The sequence below is a fragment of the Gossypium arboreum genome, chromosome 6, assembly GCF_025698485.1.
Source record: "Gossypium arboreum isolate Shixiya-1 chromosome 6, ASM2569848v2, whole genome shotgun sequence".
NCBI classification, from domain to species: domain Eukaryota; kingdom Viridiplantae; phylum Streptophyta; class Magnoliopsida; order Malvales; family Malvaceae; genus Gossypium; species Gossypium arboreum.
Genome location: NC_069075.1, coordinates 130,224,289 through 130,251,650, shown reverse-complemented (window position 1 = coordinate 130,251,650; position 27,362 = coordinate 130,224,289). Strand labels below are relative to the sequence as shown.

General features: G+C 39.1%; 2 non-coding genes across 2 annotated transcripts; both read left to right on the top strand.

The window, feature by feature from the left end:
* Positions 1-4,562: 4,562 nt before the first annotated feature.
* Positions 4,563-4,669, top strand: LOC128294237 (small nucleolar RNA R71). Its single transcript, XR_008284551.1, has one exon. It is a non-coding gene; the product is annotated as a small nucleolar RNA R71 (small nucleolar RNA).
* An 8,822-nt stretch (positions 4,670-13,491) lies between these two features.
* LOC128294454 (small nucleolar RNA R71) lies at positions 13,492-13,598 on the top strand. The gene has a single exon (XR_008284763.1). It is a non-coding gene; the product is annotated as a small nucleolar RNA R71 (small nucleolar RNA).
* The last annotated feature ends 13,764 nt before the right edge of the window (positions 13,599-27,362 follow it).

The following is a 27,362-nucleotide window of genomic DNA, read 5'->3' as shown; positions in this document are numbered from 1 at the left end:
TCCTCGATTTGTAATCTTTGATCTTCATGAACAGGTCCTCTACTATTGCTTGAGTGTGACTCGTGTGCTTCTTTCAAACTCATTTCCTGTAAAGTAGGTTTTACCATATTGTCAGTTCTATAAGAATGGGTTAAACGATCACCTTCAATTCCCGATGTGTTGCCAGACTTGCAAGCTTGAAGGGTGATTGTTTCGTCTCCCACACGGAGTGTGAGTTCACTTGTAACAATATCAATAATCGTTTTACCAGTTGCTAAAAAGGGCCTTCCCAGAATTAAAGGAGTGTTGCTATCCTCCTCTATATCTAGAACAATAAAGTCAACGGGAAATATAAATTTATCGATTTTAACTAGTACATCTTCAATAATACCCCTAGGAAACCTTATAGTTTTATCTGCTAATTGAATGCTCATCCTAGTTTGTTTGGGTTTCCCGAGACCTAATTGCTTAAACATTTTGTAGGGTATGACGTTAATACTAGCCCCTAAATCAGCTAATGCATTATTAACATCTAAACTACCAATTAAGCAAGGAATTGTAAAACTCCCTGGATCTTTTAGTTTGTTCGGTAGTCTATTTTGGAGAATAGCTAAGCAAACTGCGTTTAGCTCCACATGCGATGCCTCATCCAACTTCCGCTTATTTGTTAAAAGTTTCTTTAAAAATTTCATTGCGTTTGGCATCTGTGATAAGGCTTCAATAAACGGTAAGTTAATATGTAATTTTTTTTAAGAGTTTATGGAATTTACCAAATTGTTCATCTGAGAAGTCTTTCCTTGTCGCGTTGGGGTATGGCAAACGAGGTTTATATTCGACATTCACCATTTTTTGCCTTGACCTTTGCTTACCACTGTAACACCCCAAACCCGGCCTAGACGTTATGACCGGATCCAGTGCGCCACATTGATGCGTACAAAACATTCCGTATTACTTAGTTTGGAAAACATTATTGGTGATGTAAAAGATACTTTTAATATAGGTTAAAGTGAATGGGAGCTATGCACCAGGTAGGAAACCAGAAAAAAAGGAGGTGAGTCTGTCGGACTTCTTAAGTACCAAGCTCCCTTCGGATCCAATCCTAGACATGCACACCGCCATTGCCACACTCTAACATCTCGTATAACTGTGAGAAAACCATTTGGTTAAGTCCATCTTAATAACGTGATTAAGTTTGAAAACGTTTGCTTAGCGGAAGTCTTCCTTGTAATTGAGTTATTTTGAAATCACTTAATATTTTTGGAAACGCGTCCTAAAGCTAACCCATTTTCCTTAGTTATCATAGTTTTTTTCATCATAATAAAATAAAATAATAAAAGTAAAACAAAACCATAAAAATAATTAAGCGGCCTTATTACACTTAAAGCCCAAAACCATAAATGAAATTAAAAGGACGTCCAGTTCACCAGAAAGAAACCAGGTTCATAGAAACATGTGGCCAGTCCGAATCCCTCACAGCTCCAAGCCCACTATGGATGAGGATTACCTGCGAGGATAAAAATAAGGGGTGAGTTTTGGGAAACTCAGTGTGTAAGTCAACCCAACCATAGCCTAAATCAGTTCAAACCACAGAGACAGAATAAGTTGGCCTCAGCCCAAAACAGATACCAGAATAAAGCCCATATGCCCAGAACAGGCCAAAACAGATATATCATGCTTATGCAGAAACCCAACCATATCCAACCACATACACCCCCATACCATCCTTTCGCCATGTGGGGAGACTACTCGACTCACCCAACTGCTACACGCCACAGAAATATGTAGCATGGCTGCCAGATACAGAAAATGTGACAGAGTCACCAGATCTGAATATTTTGTGGCGGTGCCACCGAATCAGTATATACGTGGCAGGGCCCAGAACAGATAATTTGTGGCATAGCCACCAGGACGCTTCCTCCATAATATAACCCATGTCCCCATGCAACAAATATTCATTCATGGCATACATCATACAGATTTAATTCATCATGCTTTTCAGACAAAATTAACCCTAAGGGTATAAAGGTCATTTTGTACACATAGGGGTATAATGGTAATTTTGCATACATAGGGGTATTCTAGTAGATCTAACTATTTCTAAGGTTTTCATGCATATCGTAGCCATTACGTTTAGCCAGAAACACTTACCGAGCGTTCTTACCGAATTGGGCCCGTTGGCCCATTAACCCAGTTTTGGCCCATTAAGCCCAAAATATCAAAACGCACGAAATCGCGCGTACTGCAGTTTTATGACTTTCGATTACCAGTAATAATTACCCATACGTCTTATGAGCATTCGCTTTTTCGCAAGTGCCCAAAATACCGACTTTTTAAGATTTTACTTTTTTTTGGCTGCCGATCTAGCCTATGAGAGGGTGTCGATTACACACCGTTCTTGGGATTTCCTCGTGAGATCTACACACGAACTGCCTACTATTGAATCACTTAATATTACTCCAAATATCGAAATAAGATTGAGTATATAGTCCCCTACCATATTCGGCCAAACATGCCTAACAACCTTATTGCTCTTACTTTACTGCCGAAAGATGGTTAACTCCAAAGATCCGATCGTTCCACCTGTCCAAGCCCTTGATCAACTGCCTCTAAATCACACTATTACCAAAATAAAATAGTTATTACGACCCCTCAGGGTTACAAGTCCAAATCGACAACCTCCCTAACTTTTAGGGATTTCGACTTTTCCTAAAATATGTAAGAAGACTAAGTTTTGGAGAAGACTTACCACCGATTCCTTAGTGAATGATTCCAATGAGTTTCCCACTCGATCTCGATATAGATCTAAGCCCTCAAATGATAACAAAAGTCGAGCTTTCAGTGACTCCAATATTCGGCCAAGTCCCTTTTAATGTGGGGTTTTCGACTTTTTGCAACTTGTGTTTAGAAAGGTAAAACGAGAGGGTTTTGCTATGGTCTTATCGTCAAAACTTGAGGTTTTAGAGGGCTGGTGTATCAGCCACAAATGATGAAGAGAAGAGATGTGGTTTTGGTTATAAGAAATCGGCACAAAAAGAATCAAGCTTTCGGGATTTCGGCTTTTTATGGCCACAGGCTATGAAGGTTTTGAAACGGTTGAAGGGAAAAATGGAGATGAACAAGATGGTAGGAAGGTTCGGCAATGGAGGAAAAGAGATGAAGAAAAGGTTGATGAGGAGAGGAGAAAAGAAAAGATGAGGAGAAAAGTCGAAACGGCACCAACTACCCTAAGTGCCGAATTTATACTAGCTCCTTAACCTAGCGAATTTTGCCCCTTAAAGAATCCCTTGGCTGGCCACCTCTTGCTCTTTAAGAGTCCAACATTCAGCCAACACATCTCTCCCTAATCAGCTCCTAATTTCTCTCCTTATCCCTCCTTGCTCCATCTCCCGAGCAACTCAAACTCTTGTTATGATCTTTCACTTCATTTCCATTACCTACCTTTTACTGCTCATAAAAATTAATCCCTTGTTTTGCTATCAATGTGACTTGAACCTGGTCCTCCCTAGCTTCCACACGCCACTTATAGCCTTCCTGTGGCGCCACATGCCACTTCACCACTTGCTTCCTTGTGATCTATTTTACACAATTAATTCCTCAAAGCCCAATTTACTGTAACCCTTTCTCTTATGGAATTAAAATTAATTAAAACTATCGGGTTATCCTAAGCTTGGGCCTTCTAGAGGCCCACTATCACAATTAAACCTACACTTAACAAGCAGAACACAGAATTTTTAATTTTACAAGCTTTTTTTTCAGAATTCCCAAAAATTTGGGGCGTTACAACCACAGTTTCTTGCCTTGGTTCTGGTTCAAGCTCAATAACTCCTTCTTCATCTTGAATATTAATTGCGTTGAGCTGTTCCCTTAGGTTGGGTTCAGTATTACTTGGCAAGATACCTTGTGGTCCTTTGGAAATTAGTTTGGAAAGCTGGCCTATCTGAGTTTCGAGCCCTTGGATCGACGCTTGTTGATTTTTAAGTGCTGTCTCGGTGTTTTGGAAATGAGTTTATGACACCAAAATAAACTTTGAGAGCATCTCTTCAAGGTTCGGTTTCTTTTCCTGTTGGTAGGGTGGTTGTTGGTAGCCTAGAAGTGGTTGTGGTCTTTGATTTCCTTGACCGTTCCACAAGAAATTGGGGTGGTTCCTCCAACCTGCATTGTAAGTGTTACTATATGGATTGTTTTGAGGTCAAGGATTATTACCCATGTAGTTTAATTGCTCGTTATCCATGTTGTAGCCATAAGGTTGGTATTCCAAATGCCTTGTTCTTCCTCCACTTACTTTGTACTGCATTATTGGGTGAACCTGTAAAGTACTAAGAAAACCATCAATCTTTTTATTTAAGAGTTCTACCAGATTAGAGAGCATGGTGACCAAATTGATGTTATAAACGTCGGCTGTTTTCGTTGGCTTTGTCCTCATGACTTGCCACTAATTGTTATTCAGTGACATCTCCTCTATAAACTCATAGGCATCTTTAAGTGTTTTATTATTAATGGTTCCGCTAGCAGCTACGTCAACCATTTGTTGAGTCGATGGATTCAGGCCATTATGGAGCGTTTGAACCTGTAGCCAAAGCGGTAACCCATGATGAGGGCACCTTCTCAAAAGGTCCTTGTATCTCTCCCATACATCGTAGAGTGTTTCTAAATCCATCTTCACAAAAAAAGAGATATCATTACGTAATTTAGCCATTTTAGCTGACGAAAAATATTTTAGTAAAAATTTTTCTGTCATTTGTTCCCAACTACTAATTGACCCTCGTGGTAATGAGTTCAACCACTGTTTAGCTTTGTTCCTTAATGAAAAAGGGAATAACTGAAGACGAATGGCATCATCAGAGACACCATTAATTTTAAATGTATCGCATAGTTCTAAGAAGTTGGCTAAATGAGCATTGGGATCCTCATCCTGAAAATCATCAAACTGAACAAATTGCTATATCATTTGAATAGTGTTAGGTTTTAATTCAAAAGTATTGCAGCTACAGTAGGTCTAACTATGCTCGATTCAGTTCCTGTTAGAGAAGGTTTAGCATAGTCATACATAGTGCCTAAAGCAGGATTTTGATTAACCGCAATTGCAGGAGGTAGCTGATTGCCTTGGTTTTCAGGCATCTCTTTGGTTGGGGTTGAGTATAGTCTTCTTGCTCGTTCTCTGTGTATCTTAAGCTTCACCTTATTTTTCTTTGATTTCTGCGAACTGTACGATCGATTTCTTCGTCAAAAAGTAATGGTCATGATGAATTTCTTCTAGTCATAAACTATAAAAACCTGCCAAGAGAAGGAAAAATTAATAATTAATAATCAAAAATTAAAGTGCACGAAAAATAAATGGCTAAAGTAATAAAAATTGAGTGTTCCTAATATTTCAGTTCCCCGGCAACGGCGCCAAAAACTTGATCGCGTGATTTCGTGATAGGTTTTAAATATTTATAATTACTCATTCTTGAACTAACTATTATCGCAATGTAGGCAAGTGTACCTATAGAACAGTAGCATAGTTTTAACAAGACCGAATTGTCAAACCCAAAGGAACTAAAAGTACTAGTAATGACTATCTTTTTATTTCTAGCCAACGAATGAAGAGGTTTTTGTTTTAACTAACTAATTATCTAAACTAAGAACTCACAGAGAATAGAATTGGGGAATTGCTTTTGCAAAAATCGATTGAATGAAGACAATACCTAAGGAAAAATCCACTTAGACTGTACTGGTTATTCTGGCTCCGAATCGGATAATTTATTTATTTAACTTGTTCCCTAGAGATCCCTAAGTTATGTTATTATCCCTATTCAAGACTAATAACGTCTAATCCCTAGATTGAATAACCGAGACTTTTCTCTAATTAACACTCTAGGGTTGCATTAACTCGATCTATGGATCCCCTTATTAGGTTTCACCCTAATCCGGCAAAATCTTGTCACCCTATGTCTAGGCGCAATCAACTCCTCTTAATTATGACAAATGTACTCTTAAACAGGGTCTATTCCTCCTCTTAATAAGAGCTTATCTTGAATCGGTATCATGGGATATCAAAACAAGAATTAAGAACACATAATTAAGAACAAGTCAAATATTTATCATACAATTCAGAAAATAATAACAAGATTCGTTTTAGGTTTCATTCCCCTTAGGTATTTAGGGGATTTAGTTCATAACTAAATAATAAAACATCTTAGAATAATAAAGAATACAAAACATAAGGAAAACCCAAAACTCCTGAAGGGGAATTGAGGAGAGATTTTCAGTCTTGATGATGAATCTGGCTTCTGAGATGAATCAATGGGTTTTCTTGGAGTAATTCCTTACCCCCTACTATGTTCTCCCCTTACTTCCTTCTTTAGGGTGTATTTATAGGCTTTGGAATGCCTAAAAGCCCTCAAAATTAGCCTTTTCCGAATTGGACTCAACTCATGCTCGAGCCTACCAAATTGACACGACCGTGTGGTCTGCCTATGTGAGGAGGTCCAGGACATGTTGATTTCGTACTTTGGCCCATTTTCTCCGTTTTTGGCCCGTTTCTCGTTCCTTTCACTCTCCTATGCTCTCCTAAGTGTAAAACATGAAATTAAAGCATTAGGAGCATGGAATTAATCAATTCTAATGGAAAATCATCCATAAAATGCGTTAAATATAGGGTAAAAATATGTATAAATTATGGTTTATCAGTCTTACACAAAAATCTCAAATCGATGTCAGCGTCCCAGATGTGGTCTTACACAAAATCACATATCGAAATCCTATGCCATGACATATGTATCCTATTCTATTCCTATGGTTTGTACGGGACTTTCAGACGTCATATCATTGTTGATGCTTTCTCAATTTAGCATATTCATCTTTCATAGTCATTCATTACATTTCAATATCATATAAACATGAATACATCAATTCAAATGTATTTATTTGCATATGAACTTACCTCGTAGTCGAAATAAACAGACGAAATCAACTACTCGTCAACTTTTAATTTCCCCCGATCTAAATTCGATTTCTTTCTTTTAGGATTTATATGTATTCAAAATTAATCTATTAAATCATGAATTCAAACAATTTCATCCACAAATGCATAATTTAGCCAATTTACACTTTGACCTTAAACTTTTACATTTCTTTCAATTTAGTCCCTATTTCAAAACAACACAACATACACAAAACTTCAATAAACTCATGCTAGGCCAAATTCTCTTTAGGTCCCTAGTAGCCCATAAATTTCATTTATTTCACATTTTAACCACACATTTTACACTTTTCACAAATTAGTCATTTTTATGCAATTTCACTAAAAATCACTTTACAAAATATAGATATCTATAATCAAGCTTTCATATTTCATCATCAAACAGCAAAATCTAAAGCTATCAATAATAGAAAATCACAAAATCCACAACCAGTTCAAAAATTCAAGCATGGGCTAGCTAGCATTCGAAGCAACGATCACAAAAACGTATAAATCATTAAAAACCGAGCAAAATACATACCTCAATCAAGCAAAATGAGTCCCGAAATTTAAAAGCCCTAAAATGATTTTTCTTCTCTTCAATGTTTGCCCAAAAGATGAACAAGCATGGCCATTTTATGTTTTGTTTTATTTTAATAACTTTTTTTTTCATTAATTACTATTTAACCTTAGTAATAACATTAAAATTCCACTATCTCATGTCCATATATGTCCATTCATTAAAACCATGGTCTAATTACATCATAAAGACCTCACATTTATTAAGATATAACAATGTAGCATTTTAACAAATAGCTAGCCACTTTTACATTTTACACAATTAAGTCCTTTTTTCCAAATCGAGCACACAAATAGAAAAATTACTACACGAAACTTTGACACATATCAATTCACATACTATAAGCACAGAAAATAATATTAGAATATTTTTCTGACTAGGATTTGTGGTCCTGAAACCACTATTTTGACTAGGGTCTAAATCGGCTGTTACACGTAAACCGATGATCAATCTGAGAGAGTAATTCAGGTTCTCAAAGATATGCTCCAATGTTGTGTTTTAGAATTCGAAGGCAACTGGGAGAAATGTTTGCCGCTAGTTGAATTTTCATATAATAATAGCTTTCAATTGACTATAAAAATGGCACCGTATGAAGCTTTGTATGGTTGTAAATACTAAAATTCATTGTATGAGACCGAACTTAGTGAGAAACAAATTCACAGGGTTGATTTGGTTAGAGAAACCGAAGAAAAAGTGATACGTGATATTCACGATAGGTTTTAAAAATTTATAATTAAGCGTTCTTGAAACTAACTATTATCAAGATGAAGGCAAGTGTACCTATCAAACAGTAGTATAGCTTTAGCAAGACCAGATTATTGAACCCAAAGGAACCAAGAGTACTAGTAATTACTTTCTTTTTATTATCTAGCCTGAAAATAAAGGGATTTGTTTATCTAAATTAATTAACCAAACTAAGAGTGCACAAAAAGAAATTGGGGAAAAGCTTTTGGGAAAATTCGATTGATTAAGATAATACCTAAGAAAAAATCCACGTAGACTTCTCTTGTTTTTTGACTCTGAATCAGACGATTTATTCATTTGACTTGATCCGTAGAAATCCAAAAGTTATATTATTATCTCTCTCGAGACTAATAACATCTAACCCTAGCTTGATTAATTGAAATCTCTTTCTAATTAAAACCTAGTGTTGCATTAACTCGATCTATGGATCCCCTTATTAGGTTTCACCCTAATCTAGAAAAATCTTATAACCCTATCTCTAGGCGTGCAATCAACTCTACTTAATTATGACAAATTTACTCTTAAACAGGGTCTATTCCTCCTCTGAATAAGAGCATTAACTCGAATCAATATCCTGGAATATTAAAATGAGAATTAAGAACACATAATTAAGAACACATAAGTAAGAACAAGTCAAATATTTATCATACAATTCAAATAATAATAACAAGATCCGTCTTAGGTTTTATTCCCCTTATGTATTTAGGGAGTTTAGTTCATAATTATAGAAGAAAACATCTCAAAAGAATAATGACTACAGAACATAAAGAAAACCCAAAACCCCTTAATGGAAATTAAAGGGAAATCTTCAGTCTTGATGATGAATCCAGCTTCTGAGATGGACCAATCGGCTTCCCTTGAGTAATTCCTTGCCTCCTACTCTACGTCCCCCTTCCGAAGTGCCTCCTTAGGTGTTTAAATAGGCTTTAGAATGCTAAGATCCCTCAAAATTGGCTTTTCTAAATAGGGTTCACGAGGTGGTGGTGGCAATGAGATGTGAAGGTACTGATAAATATGATGAAGTGTAGCATCAATGTGATCGAAATGCTGAAAACACTACTACTCAAATCGAGTAAGGTGCTCAGAGATGTCAGAGTATGAAGCCGTCGCATGAACTGGACGATGGATGGATAGTGGCTGAGACAGTGGGTCCTCATGACGTGGAGGGACATCATCACTAATGTCCTCTGGGTCCTCCTCCTCAGTGGACTGGACTAGACAGTACTGAGGAGGGTAGGTGCCACGTCGTTTCTTGATCATCCTCATGTTTAGTATGCTCGAGATGCCCTATGGGGACATCTGGCCGATGAGAGTGAGGGAGGATGATTGTGCCATTGTGTTAAAGAGTCCAAAGTGTCGTGCCAATTGAGTCACAAGGGCCCGGCAGAGATGACCCCTCTCCTATGTCACTCCGTCTGATGGCGGATGGCGAGGGCGATGAAGTAGGCAAGGTTGAAGACGTACTCGTTTACCATGCTCCATAGGAAATAGGCGTCGTGAGTGTTGACGATGCCGGTACTCTCTCATCGTCTAGTCAGAGTGTGGGCCAAGATGGCCAGTAGGTAACATAGGGATGGGGCGAGGGCCGATTCCTTAGAGCGGCTAGGATCATAGGAGGCTGAGGTAGGGACGAGGTCCTTCCAACACTTTTAGAGAGAGTAGTGGATGTGGCGGTGGAAGGTGTTGAGTTCATTGTCGTACATGAACTCTTTCATGTACAACCCTAGTGCAATCCCGAACTCGGGTACGCTCAACTGGCGCACTAGACCACAAAGGCGGAACTGGACCATTCCAGGATCATCGAAGTTTGTCGTGCCGACTTGAAGATGGAAGGTCGAGCATAGTTCCATCGTGAGCTCGAGGTATGTCGGCTCGATGATCTCAAAGAAGAGCCCCCATGGTTTAGTCATCAGAAGGGCTCAGACCGCGTCAGCCATCTGAATTTATTCAAGTGCGGCCCAGTCAATGTAGTAGCCCACACCTAGGGGTCGGGCCCGTAATATCTGAAATAGCTCTTACTGGGGTCCCAAGGGGAACTCGAGGAAAGGGTGCCTCATCTCCGTGGTAGGACCCAAGGATGACGCTGCTCCTTTCCTTTTCTTCATGGCAGGGACAGCGGTTTTCTTACCACGTGAGGATGACATTGTATACCTGTATTGAAAAGTCAAAGTTCAACCAATATGCCCCAAAAATATCATGGAAACACAAAACTAAATAGGAATATTTCATGAGACTCGCGTATTAGATGAAGAGAATAAAAATAAAACAACTAAAGCAAAAATATCAAGTTATTAAAATAGGAATACGAGAATAATACGACGGGAATATCTAATGTATGAATGCATGTAGGTAATCATAAAATCCATGGAAACGAGAAAAATGGATGAATGCAATATGAAAAATGGAAATATTCTTTAATGACAAGCATGAGTATTATTATTATACTATGATTATTCACTTCAGATAGTCAAATGGATCAGAGAAATCATGAAATAGGCAAAATTTTAAAGAAAATAGAGAGAAAAGAGTAAAAAAATGCAAAAGGGAAAAGCTTGGATCGTCAGAAACAGAGTTGTAGGCAGCGCACGGGCTTGGTAGGTAGGAGGTGTGGAGTTGCAGAGGCTACGGTTAAGGATTTTTAGGGAGGGGGATGATGAATAGTGAGGGGTTTATATAGATTTTGAGGCACACGGTTGTGAGGCACACCCGTGTGCCCTAATTTTGCTCGTGTGTTTCACGATTTTTAAATTTAGGTGCGTCTGACATTTACCCCACACTCATGTTCCTTGGGCACGCGGCCGTGTCACACGATCGTGTCTTGCTTTGTTCGCTTCTCCCACACCCGTGTTAGTTTGACAGTGTCGACCATAGGTGAATGGCATGGGTGTGTCGCATGCCCGTGTTAAATTCTCAATTTCAACCATGGTTTCAAGGTACAGGCGTGTCTCACGCCCGTGTTATTTTGGTAGTTTCGCCCATGGCCATGTCGCACGACTGTGGAAACTTATCGCATCCCATGATGGGGAAAATTTTTTGCAGTGTTTTCACATGGCTGTATCGCACGGCTGTGTCTCCTCCTGTGGTGTGAGCACAGCCCAAGGCACACCCGTGTGCCTGGTTGTGTCAATGGGAAAACCCTATGTTTCAAGACTCAGTTAGTAGGTTAGATGTGAAAAACTAGAATTTAAAAAAATCATTACTGTTAGTGCTCGGGTTGCCTCCCGAGAAGCACTTATTTATAGTTTAAGCTTGACTTACCTCTCTGGTGTGTAATCATAGTGGCTCGAGGAGTTTACACTCCTCATCCATTCTATCAACTTTATCAATATAAAGTTTAAGACGAGTATTGTCTACCTTAAAAGTTCCGAATTTGGGGTGAATTACCTCGACGGTACCATATAGGAAAATACTGAGCACCATGAGAGGAATTTCATCATTAGGTTAGAAGTGTTAATGCGAGGACCTACTGCATCTAGTAGTACTTTGTCTCCAACCTTAAGTTGATTTGGTGATGTATTGATCTCGTCCTGGTTCAGTTTCGGTTTATCGGGTGTTCTTGGTTTCTGTGTCCGCCATTCATCTAGTTCCTCAATTTGTAGCATTCGTTCTTCATAGATAGGTCCTTTTTTGGTGCTTGAACATGGCTCGTGTAGGTTCTTTCAAACTTATTTCTTGCAAAGTAGGTTGTACCACATGGTCAGTTTTAGTAGAATGATTTATACAACCACCTTCAATTTTTGATGTGTTACTCGAATTACGAGCTTGAAGGGTGATTGTTTTGTCTCCCACATGAAGCGTGAGTTCACCTGTGCCAACATCAATTATTGTTCTAGCGGCTGTTAAAATGGGCCTCCCTAAAATTAAAGGAATGTTACTATCCTCTTCTATGTCTAGAACAACGAAATCAACTAGGAATATAAATTTGTCAATTTTAACGAGTACATCTTCAATAATCCCCCTAGGAAATCTGATTGTTTTATCGACTAATTGAATACTCATCCTAGTTTGTGTGGGTTTCCCAAGACCTAGTTGTTTAAACATTTTGTAAGGCATGACATTGATACTAGCCTCTAAATCAGCCAAAGCATTATTAAGATCTAGGTTACCAATTAAACAAGGAATCGTAAAACTCCCTGGATCTTTTAATTTGTTTGCCAGCTTATTATGTAGTATGGCTGAGCAAACCGCATTTAGCTCCACATGTAACGCCTCATCCAACTTCCGCTTATTTGGTAAAAGCTGCTTTAGGAATTTGACTGCATTTGGCATCTGCGAAAGAGCTTCAATAAATGGTAAGTTAATATGTAACTTCTTTAATAATTTAAGGAATTTACCGAATTGTTCTTCTGTACGGTCTTTCCTTGTCGCGTTTGGCTATGGCACACGAGGTTTGTACTCTTTACTTACTGGTTTCTGGTCATTGTGGTCCACCTCGCCCTTACCTTTACTTACCACAGTTTCTTGCCTCTGTTCTGGTTCAGGTGCAACTAACCCTTCCTCATCTTGGTAATTGTATTGATTTCCTCCCTTGGGTTAGATTCAGTGTTACTCAGTAGGCTACCTTGTGGTCGTTCAGATATCAATTTAGAGAGCTAACCTATCTGAGTTTCGAGCCCTTGGATTGATGCTTGTTGATTTTTAAATGTTGTCTCAGTATTATGAAAACGATTTTCTAACACTGAAATGAATTTTGTTAACATCTTCTCAAGGTTCGACTTTTTCTCTTGTTGGTAGAGTGGTTGTTGGAAGCTTGGAGGTGGTGGTGGTCGCCGATTCCCTTGGCCTCCCTATGAGAAATTTGGGTGGTTTCTCCAACCTGCATTGTAAGTATTACAATAAGGATTATTTTGAGACCAAGGATTATTACTCATGTAATTTAACTACTCATTCTCCATGTTGTGGCCATAGGGTGGGTAATCTGAATTGCTTGATCCACCTCCACTTGCTTCGCACTGCATTACTGGGTGAACTTGTGAAGAACCAAGAAAACCGTCAATCTTTCTGTTCAAAAGTTCTACCTGATTAGAGAGCATGGTGACCGAATCGACATTAAAAACGCCGGCTATTTTCATTGGTTTTCTCCTCATGACTTGCTACTGATAATTATTCAGTGACATCTCTTCTATAAATTCATAGGCATATTCAGGTGTCTTATTATTGATAGTTCTGCCAATGGCTGCATTGATCATATGTCAGTCAAAAGATTCAGACCATTGTGAAACATTTGAACCTGTAGCCAGAGTGTAACCCATGGTGAGGGCACCTCCTCAACAGATCCTTGTATCTCTCCCATCCATCGTAGAGTGTTTCTAAATCCATCTGCACAAAAGAGGAGATATCATTACGTAATTTGGCTGTTTTAGCCAATGGAAAATATTTCAATAAAAACTTTTAGGTCATTTGTTCCCAAGTAGTGATTGACCCTCGTGGTAACGAGTTCAACCATTGTTTAGCCTTATTCCTTAACGAAAAGGGAAACAATCGAAGGTGAATGGCATCATCAAAAACGCCATTGATTTTAAAAGTGTCGTAAAAATCTAAGAAATTTGCCAAGTGAGCGTTGGGATCCTCGTCCTGGACACCATCAAACTGAAAAAACTGTTGGATCATTTGAATGGTGTTACGTTTCAGTTCAAAATTATTTGTAGCAACAACAGGCCTAACCATGCTCGATTCAGTTCCTGTTAAAGAAGGTTTAGCATAATCATACATAAAACACGGAGTAGGATTCTGATTAGCAACAATCGCAAGAGGTAGGGGATTTTCTTGGTTTTCAGCCATCTCCTCAGTTGTGGTTTAGATATCATCCTCTTGCTATTCCTCTGTGTATCTTAAGCTTCGCCTTATTTCTCTTCGGTTTCTACGAACTGTGCGATCGATCTCACTATCAAACAGTAATGGTCTTGACGGGTTTCTTCTGGTCATAAACTAGAAAAACCTATCAGAAGAAAATAATGAATAATTAGAAAATAAAATAAAATTTTAAATTGCAATAAAAGTAAAATGGCTAAATTAATAAAAATCGAGTGTTCCTAATAACCTAGTTCCCCGGCAACGGCGCCAAAAACTTAATACATGATATTCGCGACAGGTTTTAAAAATTTATAATTAAGCGTTCTTGAAATTAACTATTATCACGATGAAGGCAAGTGTACCTATTGTAACACCCCAAACCCGAGACCATCGCCGGTGTCGGACCCGAGGGTTAACAAACCAAGTTCACATGTTTTTGCCCACCAATTTGACATTTCCAGTCAGGCTGGAAATGCTGCGTCACTGTCGCCTTAAAAATCATATCTCGAGTTTCAAAACTCGGAAACTGGTTTCGTAAATTTTCCCTGAATTTAGACTCATATATCCATCCATGGATTTATTTCTAGGATTTTTGATCGGGCCAATTGGTACAGTTTATTAGTTAAAGTTACCCCTGTTACAGGGATCGACTGCTCTGACCTTCGTACGGTATAACTTGAATATCTCTCTGTACAGGGCTTTAATGCTGGTGTCGTTTGTTTCTAATGAAACTAGACTCAAAATGGAATCTGTACATATAAGGTATATCTCCTAATTCTTTTGAATAATTTATAGTGAATTTTAAAGTTGCGACAGGGAACCCAGAAACCATTCTGGCCCTGTCTCACAATAGCTTTAATATCTCTTAACCTGTAACTCCTATGACCGTTTCGTTTCTTCCATATGAAAATAGACTCATAAAGGTTCATTTACATAGCTTATTCACTATCTAATTCCATTCCTATGAATTTTGGTGATTTTCACATTCATGCCACTGCAGCTGGCAGCATCTGTTTTAAGATAGGACTTACCTATTTGGTGGTCTCCATGATTCAACTAGCCTTACCATACATAGGTTCATATATGATCATTTTAACCATGCCAATGGCTGATCATATGACCAACATTCCCATTTCCAAGTCATAGCCACATCATGACACAAAATATATACATACAACCCACAATTAGTCTAAGTTCATGCTTCCCTTTTCGAGCCATTTTCGCACGGCCGTACATACTTACATTACAACATATTTAACAAACAAGGGTAGTCCTATACATGCCATCTCAAGTTCAACCAAAATTTATACCAAAATGGAGGCTTGATAGTGTGGATGACTTGACTTCAACGATCCCAAATCCGATTGCCTCGGCGAAATCTAGAAAACTAAGAGCCAAAACAGCGGGTAAGCATTTTTATGCTTAGTAAGTCTCAAGGAATATAATGAACTATAATTTACAGCAATACATTCACATAGCCAAATGCATCATTTCATTAATACACATTCTTACTTCATACTTCATCATTATATAAGTTCGCAAAGCATCAATCAATTCAATAACTGAAATTCATTAGTCGATTGAGCGAATGTTGCTCAAACACGTCGACTTTCCAATGCACATATAACGTACCTTATCCTTTGGGCTTTCCGAGTGTACTAATTAAATTCATTTGCAACCAACACTCACCTCCAGCCCAAGATTCTTGAATATAACGGATTTAATCACGTGCACAAATGCCTTGGTCTTAGCGAGGATAGAATAACTTCATACGAATGCCTTGGGCCTTAGCGGATATAGCCACTAGCACAATTGCCTTGGTCTTAACCGGATATAATTTCAACATAGTTGTCTTGGGCTTAGCCGGATATCATTCAATTTCTCATGCACACATACATCAATAATCATTGGACATACATATTTCATTTTCGTTACTAAGGCTCAAACACAATTATAATCATTAGCATATTCGCCTTCGGGACTTAGCCCGGGTGGAATTCAAATACTCATACACATCCATATTTCATCTCACATAATTCAAGTAAGGTCACTTCTTGAGGACTTACCTCGGATGTTGTCGAACGGCTTTTTCGGCTATTCGATCACCTTTTCCTTCCCCTTGTCCAATTGTCGCCCTCTTAGCTCTTGAGCTAATTCAAACAAATTCAATTTATTAAAACCTCATTGTGCTTGCTTATGGCCGAATATGACAAGGATTTTAAATGGTCATATGGCCACTCCTTAGCTTGAATACACAATGGTCATGCACATTTTATACTACATCAAGCAATTCAATACAATTTATTTGAGCATCAAGGAAATGCTAAGGCCTTCAATAGGCTACCCAAGGCGAATATTCATGTACATGTTGAGGTCAATTTTGCACTTAATACCTCACAAAAACAGCATGCAATCTACTAATTAATGCTTTGCACATTGTGGCCCAAAACTTATAATATAGCATCAAGCACTTATATGTGTGCTAGGCGAATTGTGCTTGCAATTTCACAAGCATTCTTCCACATTTTCTTCTTTAAATCAATACATTCATCACTTAGTTCATAACCAAACATAATGTGCAATCATATATATGCATATATGAGCATGGCGAATTTTCAAGGTGTCCATAGCCATCCAAAACACAAATTTTAACTAACATGCAAGAAGCATGAATCATGCTCAAGAATGCATCATGGCGAATATGACAATCATGCTCCTTTTCAACTTTAATCATGATAAAACAAAGAAAACTCAAAATCTTACTCATGAATAGAAAATCCATCATTGCATGCATCATCATCAAGCTTCACACTTAGCATGCAATGGCTTTATCACCATAACAACTTTGCCCAAATACCATTTCCATGGCATAACAAAGATTTGAGCCATGGCTAACATGCACATCAAGTTAGTAACCAAGTCATGCATGAAACTCCAAACACAACCTCATACATACCTTAATCTTGGTACAAGTATGGCCAAATCTCCTTCTAGTTCTCTTCTAAACCAAAAATGGAGCAAAATCCCTTTCTTCCTCCTTATGATTTTCGGCCAAAAGATGAGAAAGGATGAACAAATTTTTTGTTTTCTCTTCTTGGTTGCACGGCAATGGGGGGAATGCTACTCTCTCACACATTTTTTTTTCATTCTTTTCTTACCCATGCTTATTTGTTTATGATTTCTCCTAATGCCCATCAAAACATGTTTCATGACATGTTTAGCCCATATCACTTTGTCATGGCGGCCATCACTTGTAAAAAGGAAATTTGACATGCAAGTCCATTATTTTGCATGCATGCTTTAATTAGTCATCACATATTTCCCTATCGTACTTTCAAAGTTCACTACTAAGTCCTTTCTTATAAATTAGCACCTAATTAATAAAAATCGAGACACGAAATATTTACGCATACCAATTCCACATACAATAAGCACGGAATATAACACTTAATTATTCTTGTGACTCGGTTTCGTGGTCCCGAAACCACTCTCCGACTAGGGTCACATTCGGGTGTCACAACTCTCCCCACTCAAGAGATTTTCGTCCCGAAAAGCTTACTGTAAATAGGTTCGGATATCGCTCTCTCATAGAGTTCTCGGTCTCCCAAGTAGCTTCTTCTATCCCGTGCTTGAGCCTTAACACTTTCACTAGCGGAACCCGCTTGTTTCATAACTCTTTCACTTCTCGTGATATGATACGAATTGGTTCTTCCTCATAACTCATATTAGCTTGAATTTCAATTTCGATGGACTAATCACGTGCGTTGGATCGGATCTATAACGTCGAAGCATCGACACGTGGAAGACATCGTGATCCTTTTGAGTTCGGGGGCAAAATCAAGCGATATGCCACTTTGGACCGACTCGCTCGATATCTCATATGGCCCAATGAACCTCGGGCTCAACTTGCCCTTACGGTAGAACACGAGTATCTTTTTCCAAGGCGATACCTTGAGAAACACTTTATCACCCACGATACTCGATATCCTTACGCTTCATATCCGCGTCGACTTGACGATCAAAGGCTATCTTCAAACTTTCACGGATTACTTTCACTTTCTTCAGCATCCCTAATCAAATCCACCCGAAAATCTTGCTTTCACCAAGCTCGGTCCAAAACAATGGTGTACGGCATTTACGCCGTACAAAGCCTCGTAAGGTGCCATCTTAATGCTCGATTGAAAGTTTTGTTGTTGTGCGAATTCAATCAACGGCAAATACCGTTCCCATGAACCACTAAACTCGAGGACGCAACATCTTAACATATCCTCAAGTATCTGAATTACCCGCTTCGGATTGACCATCGGTTTGGGGGTGAAAGGCGGTCTGAAATGCAACTTGGTACCCAAAGCTTCTTGCAACTTTTTCCAAAACCGCGAGGTAAATCTCGGATCTCTATCCGACACGATAGAAATAGGCACCGTGTAATTTCACAATCGTGAAGCGTACAATTCCGCTAATTTGTCCATTGAAAAATCCGTGCGTCACGGGGACAAAGTGGGCCGACTTAGTCAATCGATCTACCACGACCCAAATCGCATCCTTCTTACTTGCGACAATGGCGGTCCGGATACAAAGTCCATTGTGACTCGATCCCATTTCCACTCGGGTATCGTGATTGGTGAAGTAATCCTCAAAGGCACCGATGTTCCGCTTTCACTTGTTGACATATTAAACATCTTGAAACAAAGTCGGAGATGTCTCGCTTCATACCATGCCACCAAAATCGACGTTTCAAATCATTGTACATCTTCGTACTCCGGGTGGATTGCCATTTGGCTACAATGGGCTTCATTGAATTATCGAAATGAGTTCAATTCCTTGGGACACACAGGCGACTTTTGAACCTCAAACAATCGTCATCGTCGATTTGAAACTCCGAGTCCTTGTTGAACACACGCAGCCCGTTTTGCAACCAACTCGTCGTCGACTTTCGAGCTTCTCGAATTTGGTGTGTCAATAGTGGTTTGGCTTTCAATTCAGCCACTAACACACTTTGTCGGATCGGACGAACAAGTGCACATTCATCGCTCGTAAAGTGAATAACGATTTACGACTCAAGGCATCCGCAACCACATTCGCCTTTCGGGTGATAATCAATGATCGATTCATAATCCTTTAACACTCAAGCCAACGTCTTTGTCGCAGATTTAAGTCTCTTTGGGTCATCAAATATTTGAGACTTTTGTGATCCGAGTATACATGGCACCTTTTACCAAATAAGTAATGTCGCCAAATCTTTAAAGCGAATACGATGGCGCCAATTCGAGATCATGAGTCGGATAATTTTTCTCATGTGGCTTTAATTGCCTCGACGCATAGGCCACAACTCGACCTTCTTGCATTCGCCCTAACCCAAGTAGAGAGCGTCGCTATAGATAACAAACTCCTTGCGGACTCGGGTTGCACTAGAATTGGGGCTTCATCAAATAAGTTTTCAATTGATCGAAGCTTTTGGCATTTCTCCGTCCATTCGAACTTAACATCCTTTTGGAGTAACCGTCATCGGCGTGGCTATCATTGAGAACCCTTTACAAAGCGTCGGTAATAACCTAAGCCCCAAAAAGCTTGAACCTCGAATATTTCTGGAGGCTTCCAATTTAGTATGGCTGAAATTTTATTCGGTCGACTCGAATACCCGATCTGAGATACCACATGACCCAAGAAGCTAACCTCTCTTAAGCGAACTCACACTTCTTGAACTTAGCATATAATTGCTTGTCCGTAAAATTTGCAGCACTAACGCGGTGTTCAAGATGTTCGGTCTCATTTCTTGAATAGACCAAGATGTCATCAATGAACACGACTACGAATCGATCCAAATATGGTCTAAAGATTCGATTCATTAAATCGATAAATACCGCGGGGGCATTAGTGAGCCCAAACGGCATCACCAGAACTCATAGTGACCATATCTCGTTCGAAGGCGGTCTTGGGCGCGTCTGAATCTCGGATTCGCAATTGATAGTAGCCCGATCTCAAATCTATTTTCGAGAACACCGAGGCTCCTTGATTGATCGAACAAGTCATCAATACGTGGCAGCGGATATTTGTTCTTTATCGTCGCTTTGTTAAGTGACAATAGTCGATGCTGCATCGCATGGTTCCATCCTTCTTCTTCACGAACAACACCGGCGCACCCAAGGCGAAAAACTCGGGCGAGCAAAACCTCTATCCACCAATTCTTGCAACAACTTTCAACTCCTTTAATTCCGTTGGTGCCATACGATACGGAGCTATCGAAATTGGAGTGGTACCGGTACCAATTCGATGCCAAATTCTATTTCCGAGCGGGTGGTAAACCCGGCAATTCTTCTGGAAAACATCCGGTATTCACAAACCACGGACGCAGATTCGGGTTTCTTCTCGATTCCTTGTCATCGAGTACGTACGCAAGGTACGCTTCGCACCCTTTTCTTACATATTTCTGGGCCAACATCGCTGATATTACAGCTGGCAACCCCTTTAAGTCCGTGGACTCAACCCGAATTATTTCATTATTCGCGCACTTCAAATCGATAGTCTTGCTCTTGCAATTTACAACCGCATCGTGCATGGTCAACCAATCCAAACCAAGAATAACATCGAACTCATCGAATGGCAAAAGCATTAAGTCCGCCGGAAAACAAGAACCTCGGAACACTAGGGGACTTTTCTTGCACACTTTGTTAACAAGCACGTAATGACCCAAGGGTTTGACACCGAATTACAAACTCGATGAGACTCAATGGGCAAAGTCTTCTTGGATGCTAAGGTTTCACATATATATGAATGAGTAGAACCGGGGTCAATCAAAGCAATTACATTTGTATTGAAAAGAGTGAAAGTACCGGTAATAACATCCGGAGGCGGCATCCTCGGCGTGCGCGTATGGCATAAGTCCTAGCGAGAGCACGAGCCTCGGATCGATGGTAGCATCTCTAGATCCTCTCGACCGCCACCGACATTGCCCATATTTCTAGGTGGTCTACCTCGGCGATGGTAGCACCCGGGTTTGCACTCGACTTGCATTCTGCTCATGCATCCTCGGGCAATCCTTCATAAAGTGGTCGGCCGATCCACACTTATAGCGAGAGCGATCACGAAACCAACAGCTCCCGAATGCCATTTGCCACAATGTGGACACTCGCCCTCTCTCGGCGATCATTTCCGCCACCGTGATCGAGGTGACTTCGTGTGGTCACGAAGTCGATCGTGTCCTCGTCTAGAAAAGCCCAAACGCCTCTAGACCGGCTCGCATCATCTCGAAATCTCTTGATGCTTGTTGAAGAGACTTTCCGAGGACCTCTTCGAATTCTCCAATCCCCACATCAGCTTTTTGTTTCTCCTTTCTAAGCTCTTGACTTTACAAGCTCGCTCAACAAGTACTACGAACTCTCGTATCTCGAGAATGCCAACAAACATCCTTATATCATCATTCAGCCCATCCTCGAGCGTTTACACATAATAGCTTCGGACGAAATGCATTCTCGCAGCGTCTGGCTAAGCCTCACAAACTTTCGTTCGTGAGTCATAATCGGACATAGAACCTTGCTTAAGATCAAGGAATTCCCTCGCTTTTGGTCGATGAATCTCGACTAATATACTTTTTGAACTCGGTTAGAAAGAATTCCCAAGTCACTTGTTCTCTAGGCACCACAGTCGAGTACTCCACCAATAGTAGGCGGACTCGCGTAAGCAAGGAGATGGTACACTTTAAGCACTCATCGGGTGTATGCGGGATAGCTCATCAAGCACCCGGATAGTGTTATCTAACCATAATTCAGCTCGCTTCGGCATCATCATCATCCGTAGCCTTAAATTCGGTGGCCCCATGTTTTGAATCCTATCGATTGGGGGCTTACGACCTATTTGGTCGATTCACGGAGGTATTGTAGGTCTTGGGGTTGCATTAAATCGGGAATGGAGGTGGTGGAACAGTAGTGTTGGTTCGAATGTATTGATTAAACCATTCGTTCATCACACTATAAAAGGCTTGCCTAGCCTCGTCATTAGGATTATGGCCATAGGTTGAGAGTCCGGCGCTGTCCCTTGCGCGGAGCAGCGCCACACTCTCCACATCATCAGCTATCGCTCGGTTGGGATCGGGATCCATTGCTATAAACAAACATGAAGTCAAATTGTCAGAATTCATCACACTATCGATTCATCATTTAATGGCATGTATAGCTAGACCCCAAACACATCACGGTAGTCCTAGAATCGACTAAACCGTGGCTCTGATACCAATAAAATTGTAACACCCCAAACTCGAGACCATCGCCGGTGTCGGACCCGAGGGTTAACAAACCAAGTTCACATGTTTTTGCCCACCAATTTGACATTTCCAGTCAGGCTGGAAATGCTGCGTCACTGTCGCCTTAAAAATCATATCTCGAGTTTCAAAACTCGGAAACTGGTTTCGTAAATTTTCCCTGAATTTAGACTCATATATCCATCCATGGATTTATTTCTAGGATTTTTAGTCTGGCCAATTGGTACAGTTTATTAGTTAAAGTTACCCCTGTTACAGGGATCGACTGCTCTGACCTTCGCGCGGTATAACTTGAATATCTCTCTGTACAGGGCTTTAATGCTGGTGTCGTTTGTTTCTAATGAAACTAGACTCAAAATGGAATCTGTACATATAAGGTATATCTCCTAATTCTTTTTGGATAATTTATAGTGAATTTTAAAGTTTCGACAGGGAACCCAGAAACCATTCTGGCCCTGTCTCACAATAGCTTTAATATCTCTTAACCTGTAACTCCTATGACCGTTTCGTTTCTTCCATATGAAAATAGACTCATAAAGGTTCATTTACATAGCTTATTCACTATCTAATTCCATTCCTATGAATTTTGGTGATTTTTCACATTCATGCCACTGCAGCTGGCAGCATCTGTTTTAAGATAGGACTTACCTATTTGGTGGTCTCCATGATTCAACTAGCCTTACCATACATAGGTTCATATATGATCATTTTAACCATGCCAATGGCTGATCATATGACCAACATTCCCATTTCCAAGTCATAGCCACATCATGACACAAAATATATACATACAACCCACAATTAGTCTAAGTTCATGCTTCCTTTTGAGCCATTTTCGCACGGCCGTACATACTTACATTACAACATATTTAACAAACAAGGGTAGTCCTATACATGCCATCTCAAGTTCAACCAAAATTTATACCAAAATGGAGGCTTGATAGTGTGGATGACTTCGACTTCAACGATCCCAAATCCGATTGCCTCGGCGAAATCTAGAAAACTAAGAGCCAAAGCAACGGGTAAGCATTTTTATGCTTAGTAAGTCTCAAGGAATATAATGAACTATAATTTACAGCAATACATTCACATAGCCAAATGCATCATTTCATTAATACACATTCTTACTTCATACTTCATCATTATATAAGTTCGCAAAGCATCAATCAATTCAATAACTGAAATTCATTAGTCGATTGAGCGAATGTTGCTCAAACACGTCGACTTTCCAATGCACATATAACGTACCTTATCCTTTGGGCTTTCCGAGTGTACTAATTAAATTCATTTCGCAACCAACACTCACCTCCAGCCCAAGATTCTTGAATATAACCGGATTTAATCACGTGCACAAATGCCTTGGTGTCTTAGCCCGGATAGAATAACTCATACGAATGCCTTGGGCCTTAGCCCGGATATAGCCACTAGCACAATTGCCTTGGTCTTAACCGGATATAATTTCCAGCATAGTTGTCTTGGGCTTAGCCCGATATCATTCAATTTCTCATGCACACATACATCAATAATCATTGGACATACATATTTCATTTTCGTTACTAAGGCTCAAACACAATTATAATCATTAGCATATTCGCCTTGGGACTTAGCCCGGGTGGAATTCAAATACTCATACACATCCATATTTCATCTCACATAATTCAAGTAAGGTCACTTCTTGAGGACTTACCTCGGATGTTGTCGAACGGCTTTTTCGGCTATTCGATCACCTTTTCCTTCCCTTGTCCAATTGTGGCCCTCTTAGCTCTTGAGCTAATTCAAACAAATTCAATTTATTAAAACCTCATTGTGCTTGCTTATGGCGAATATGACAAGGATTTTAAATGGTCATATGGCCACTCTTTAGCTTGAATACACAATGGTCATGCACATTTTATACTACATCAAGCAATTCAATACAATTTATTTGAGCATCAAGGAAATGCTAAGGCCTTCAATAGGCTACCCAAGGCGAATATTCATGTACATGTTGAGGTCAATTTTGCACTTAATACCTCACAAAAACAGCATGCAATCTACTAATTAATGCTTTGCACATTGTGGCCCAAAACTTATAATATAGCATCAAGCACTTATATGTGTGCTAGGCAGAATTGTGCTTGCAATTTCACAAGCATTCTTCCACATTTTCTTCTTTAAATCAATACATTCATCACTTAGTTCATAACCAAACATAATGTGCAATCATATATATGCATATATGAGCATGGCGAATTTTCAAGGTGTCCATAGCCATCCAAAACACAAATTTTAACTAACATGCAAGAAGCATGAATCATGCTCAAGAATGCATCATGGCGAATATGACAATCATGCTCCTTTTCAACTTTAATCATGATAAAACAAAGAGAAACTCAAAATCTTACTCATGAATAGAAAATCCATCATTGCATGCATCATCATCAAGCTTCACACTTAGCATGCAATGGCTTTATCACCATAACAACTTTGCCCAAATACCATTTCCATGGCATAACAAAGATTTGAGCCATGGCTAACATGCACATCAAGTTAGTAACCAAGTCATGCATGAAACTCCAAACACAACCTCATACATACCTTAATCTTGGTACAAGTATGGCCAAATCTCCTTCTAGTTCTCTTCTAAACCAAAAAATGGAGCAAAAATCCCTTTCTTCCTCCTTATGATTTTCGGCCAAAAAGATGAGAAAGGATGAACAAATTTTTTTGTTTTCTCTTCTTGGTTGCACGGCAATGGGGGGAATGCTACTCTCTCACACATTTTTTTTTCATTCTTTTCTTACCCATGCTTATTTGTTTATGATTTCTCCCTAATGCCCAACAAAACATGTTTCATGACATGTTTAGCCCATATCACTTTGTCATGGCCGGCCATCACTTGTAAAAAAGGGAAATTTGACATGCAAGTCCATTATTTTGCATGCATGCTTTAATTAGTCATCACATATTTCCCTATCGTACTTTCAAAGTTCACTACTAAGTCCTTTCTTATAAATTAGCACCTAATTAATAAAAATCGAGACACGAAATATTTACGCATACCAATTCCACATACAATAAGCACGGAATATAACACTTAATTATTCTTGTGACTCGGTTTCGTGGTCCCGAAACCACTCTCCGACTAGGGTCACATTCGGGGTGTCACACCTATCGAACAGTAGTATAGCTTTAGCAAGACCGGATTGTCGAACCCAAAGGAACCAAGAGTACTAGTAATTACTTCCTTTTTATTATGTAGCCTAAAAATTAAGGGATTTGTTTATCTAAATTAATTACCTAAACTAAGAGTGCACAAAAAGAAATTGGGGAAAAGCTTTTGGGAAAATTCGATTGATTAAGACAATACCTAAGGAAAAATCCACGTAGACTTCTCTAGTTATTTGACTCTGAATTAGACGATTTATTCATTTGACTTGATCCGTGGAAATCCAAAAGTTATATTATTATCTCTCTCGAGACTAATAATGTCTAACCCTAGGTTGATTAATTGAAATCTCTTTCTAATTAACACCTAGTGTTGCATTAACTAGATCTATGGATCCCCTTATTAGGTTTCACCCTAATCCAGAAAAATCTTATCACCCTATCTTTAGGCGTGCAATCAACTCCACTTAATTATGACAAATTTACTCTTAGACAGGGTCTATTCCTCCTCTGAATAAGAGCATTAACTCGAATCAATATCCTGGAATATTAAAACAAGAATTAAGAACACATAATTAAGAACAAGTCAAATATTTATCATACAATTCAGATAATAATAACAAGATTCATCTTAGGTTTAATTCCCCTTAGGTATTTAGGGGGTTTAGCTTATAATTATAGAAAAAAACATCTCAGAAGAATAATGACTACAAAATATAAAGAAAACCCAAAACCCCTGAATGGAAATTGAAGGGAGATCTTCAGTCTTGATGATGAATCCGGCTTCTGAGATGGACCAATTGGCTTCCCTTGAGTAATTCCTTGCCTCCTACTCTGCGTCCCCCTTCCTAAGTGCCTCCTCAGGTGTTTAAATAGGCTTTAGAATGCCTAAGAGCCCTCAAAATTGACCTTTTCCGAATAGGGTTATACTTGGGCTCGGTAGGGACACGCCTGTGTGACACGCCCATGTGCAATTACTCCAGCCCGTGGTCAAGGCTATTGAATAGGCACGGGCATGTAGTCTACCCGTATATGTCGTTCTTCAATCCTACCAAAGGGACACGACCGTGTGACACGCCCGTGTGAGGAAGTCCAGGTTGTGTTGATTTCCCATGTGGGTCCATTTTCTCTGTTTTCAGCCCGTTTCTCGCTCTTTTTACTCTCCTATGCTCACCTAAGTATAAAACATGAAATTAAAGAATTAGGAGCATTGAATTCACCAAATCTAAGGAGAAACCATCCATAAATGTGCTAAGCATGGGATAAAAACATGTATAAATTTCGGTTTATTAAAAAGTGAAAATAATTTGCGATTGTTTGACAACAGCTTCAGATTGACAAAAATCGCATGTGGATTTGAGACAAAAAGATATTGAATTTCAGATAGGTGATAACGTATTTTGAAAGTGTCTCCATGGAAGAAAATAAATTGATTTTTTCGCAAAGGAAAATTGAGTCTGCGTTTCATCGGGCCTATAACATATCTAACCCATATCCATCGCCGAATGAGGGTTACGAGACATTACCGATCATAATACAGTTCATACAAGTATGCATAACCTATTACAATTCGAAATTTTTAATTACATTAATGCTCATAACTAAATCAGAGATTCAAACTTAAAATCATATTATTCACAGCCTGACATAATTTAAACATAATCTACGTCTATCAAACAATTTAGCCGTATACTGAACCTGTAACAAATTAATAACTTCATTAATTGAATGTCAAACCTACTTATATAAGTCATGCACATGTACAAAATTAAACATCATTTGAAACAAATTTCAATACCTTCCTTTTATTTATTTATGTGGCATTACTATATTAATTTATATGTAGTTCATAAGTCATACATTAATGTTATCCAATACACCCATTTAATATATATAACATATTAATAGAGGTAACTAAACAT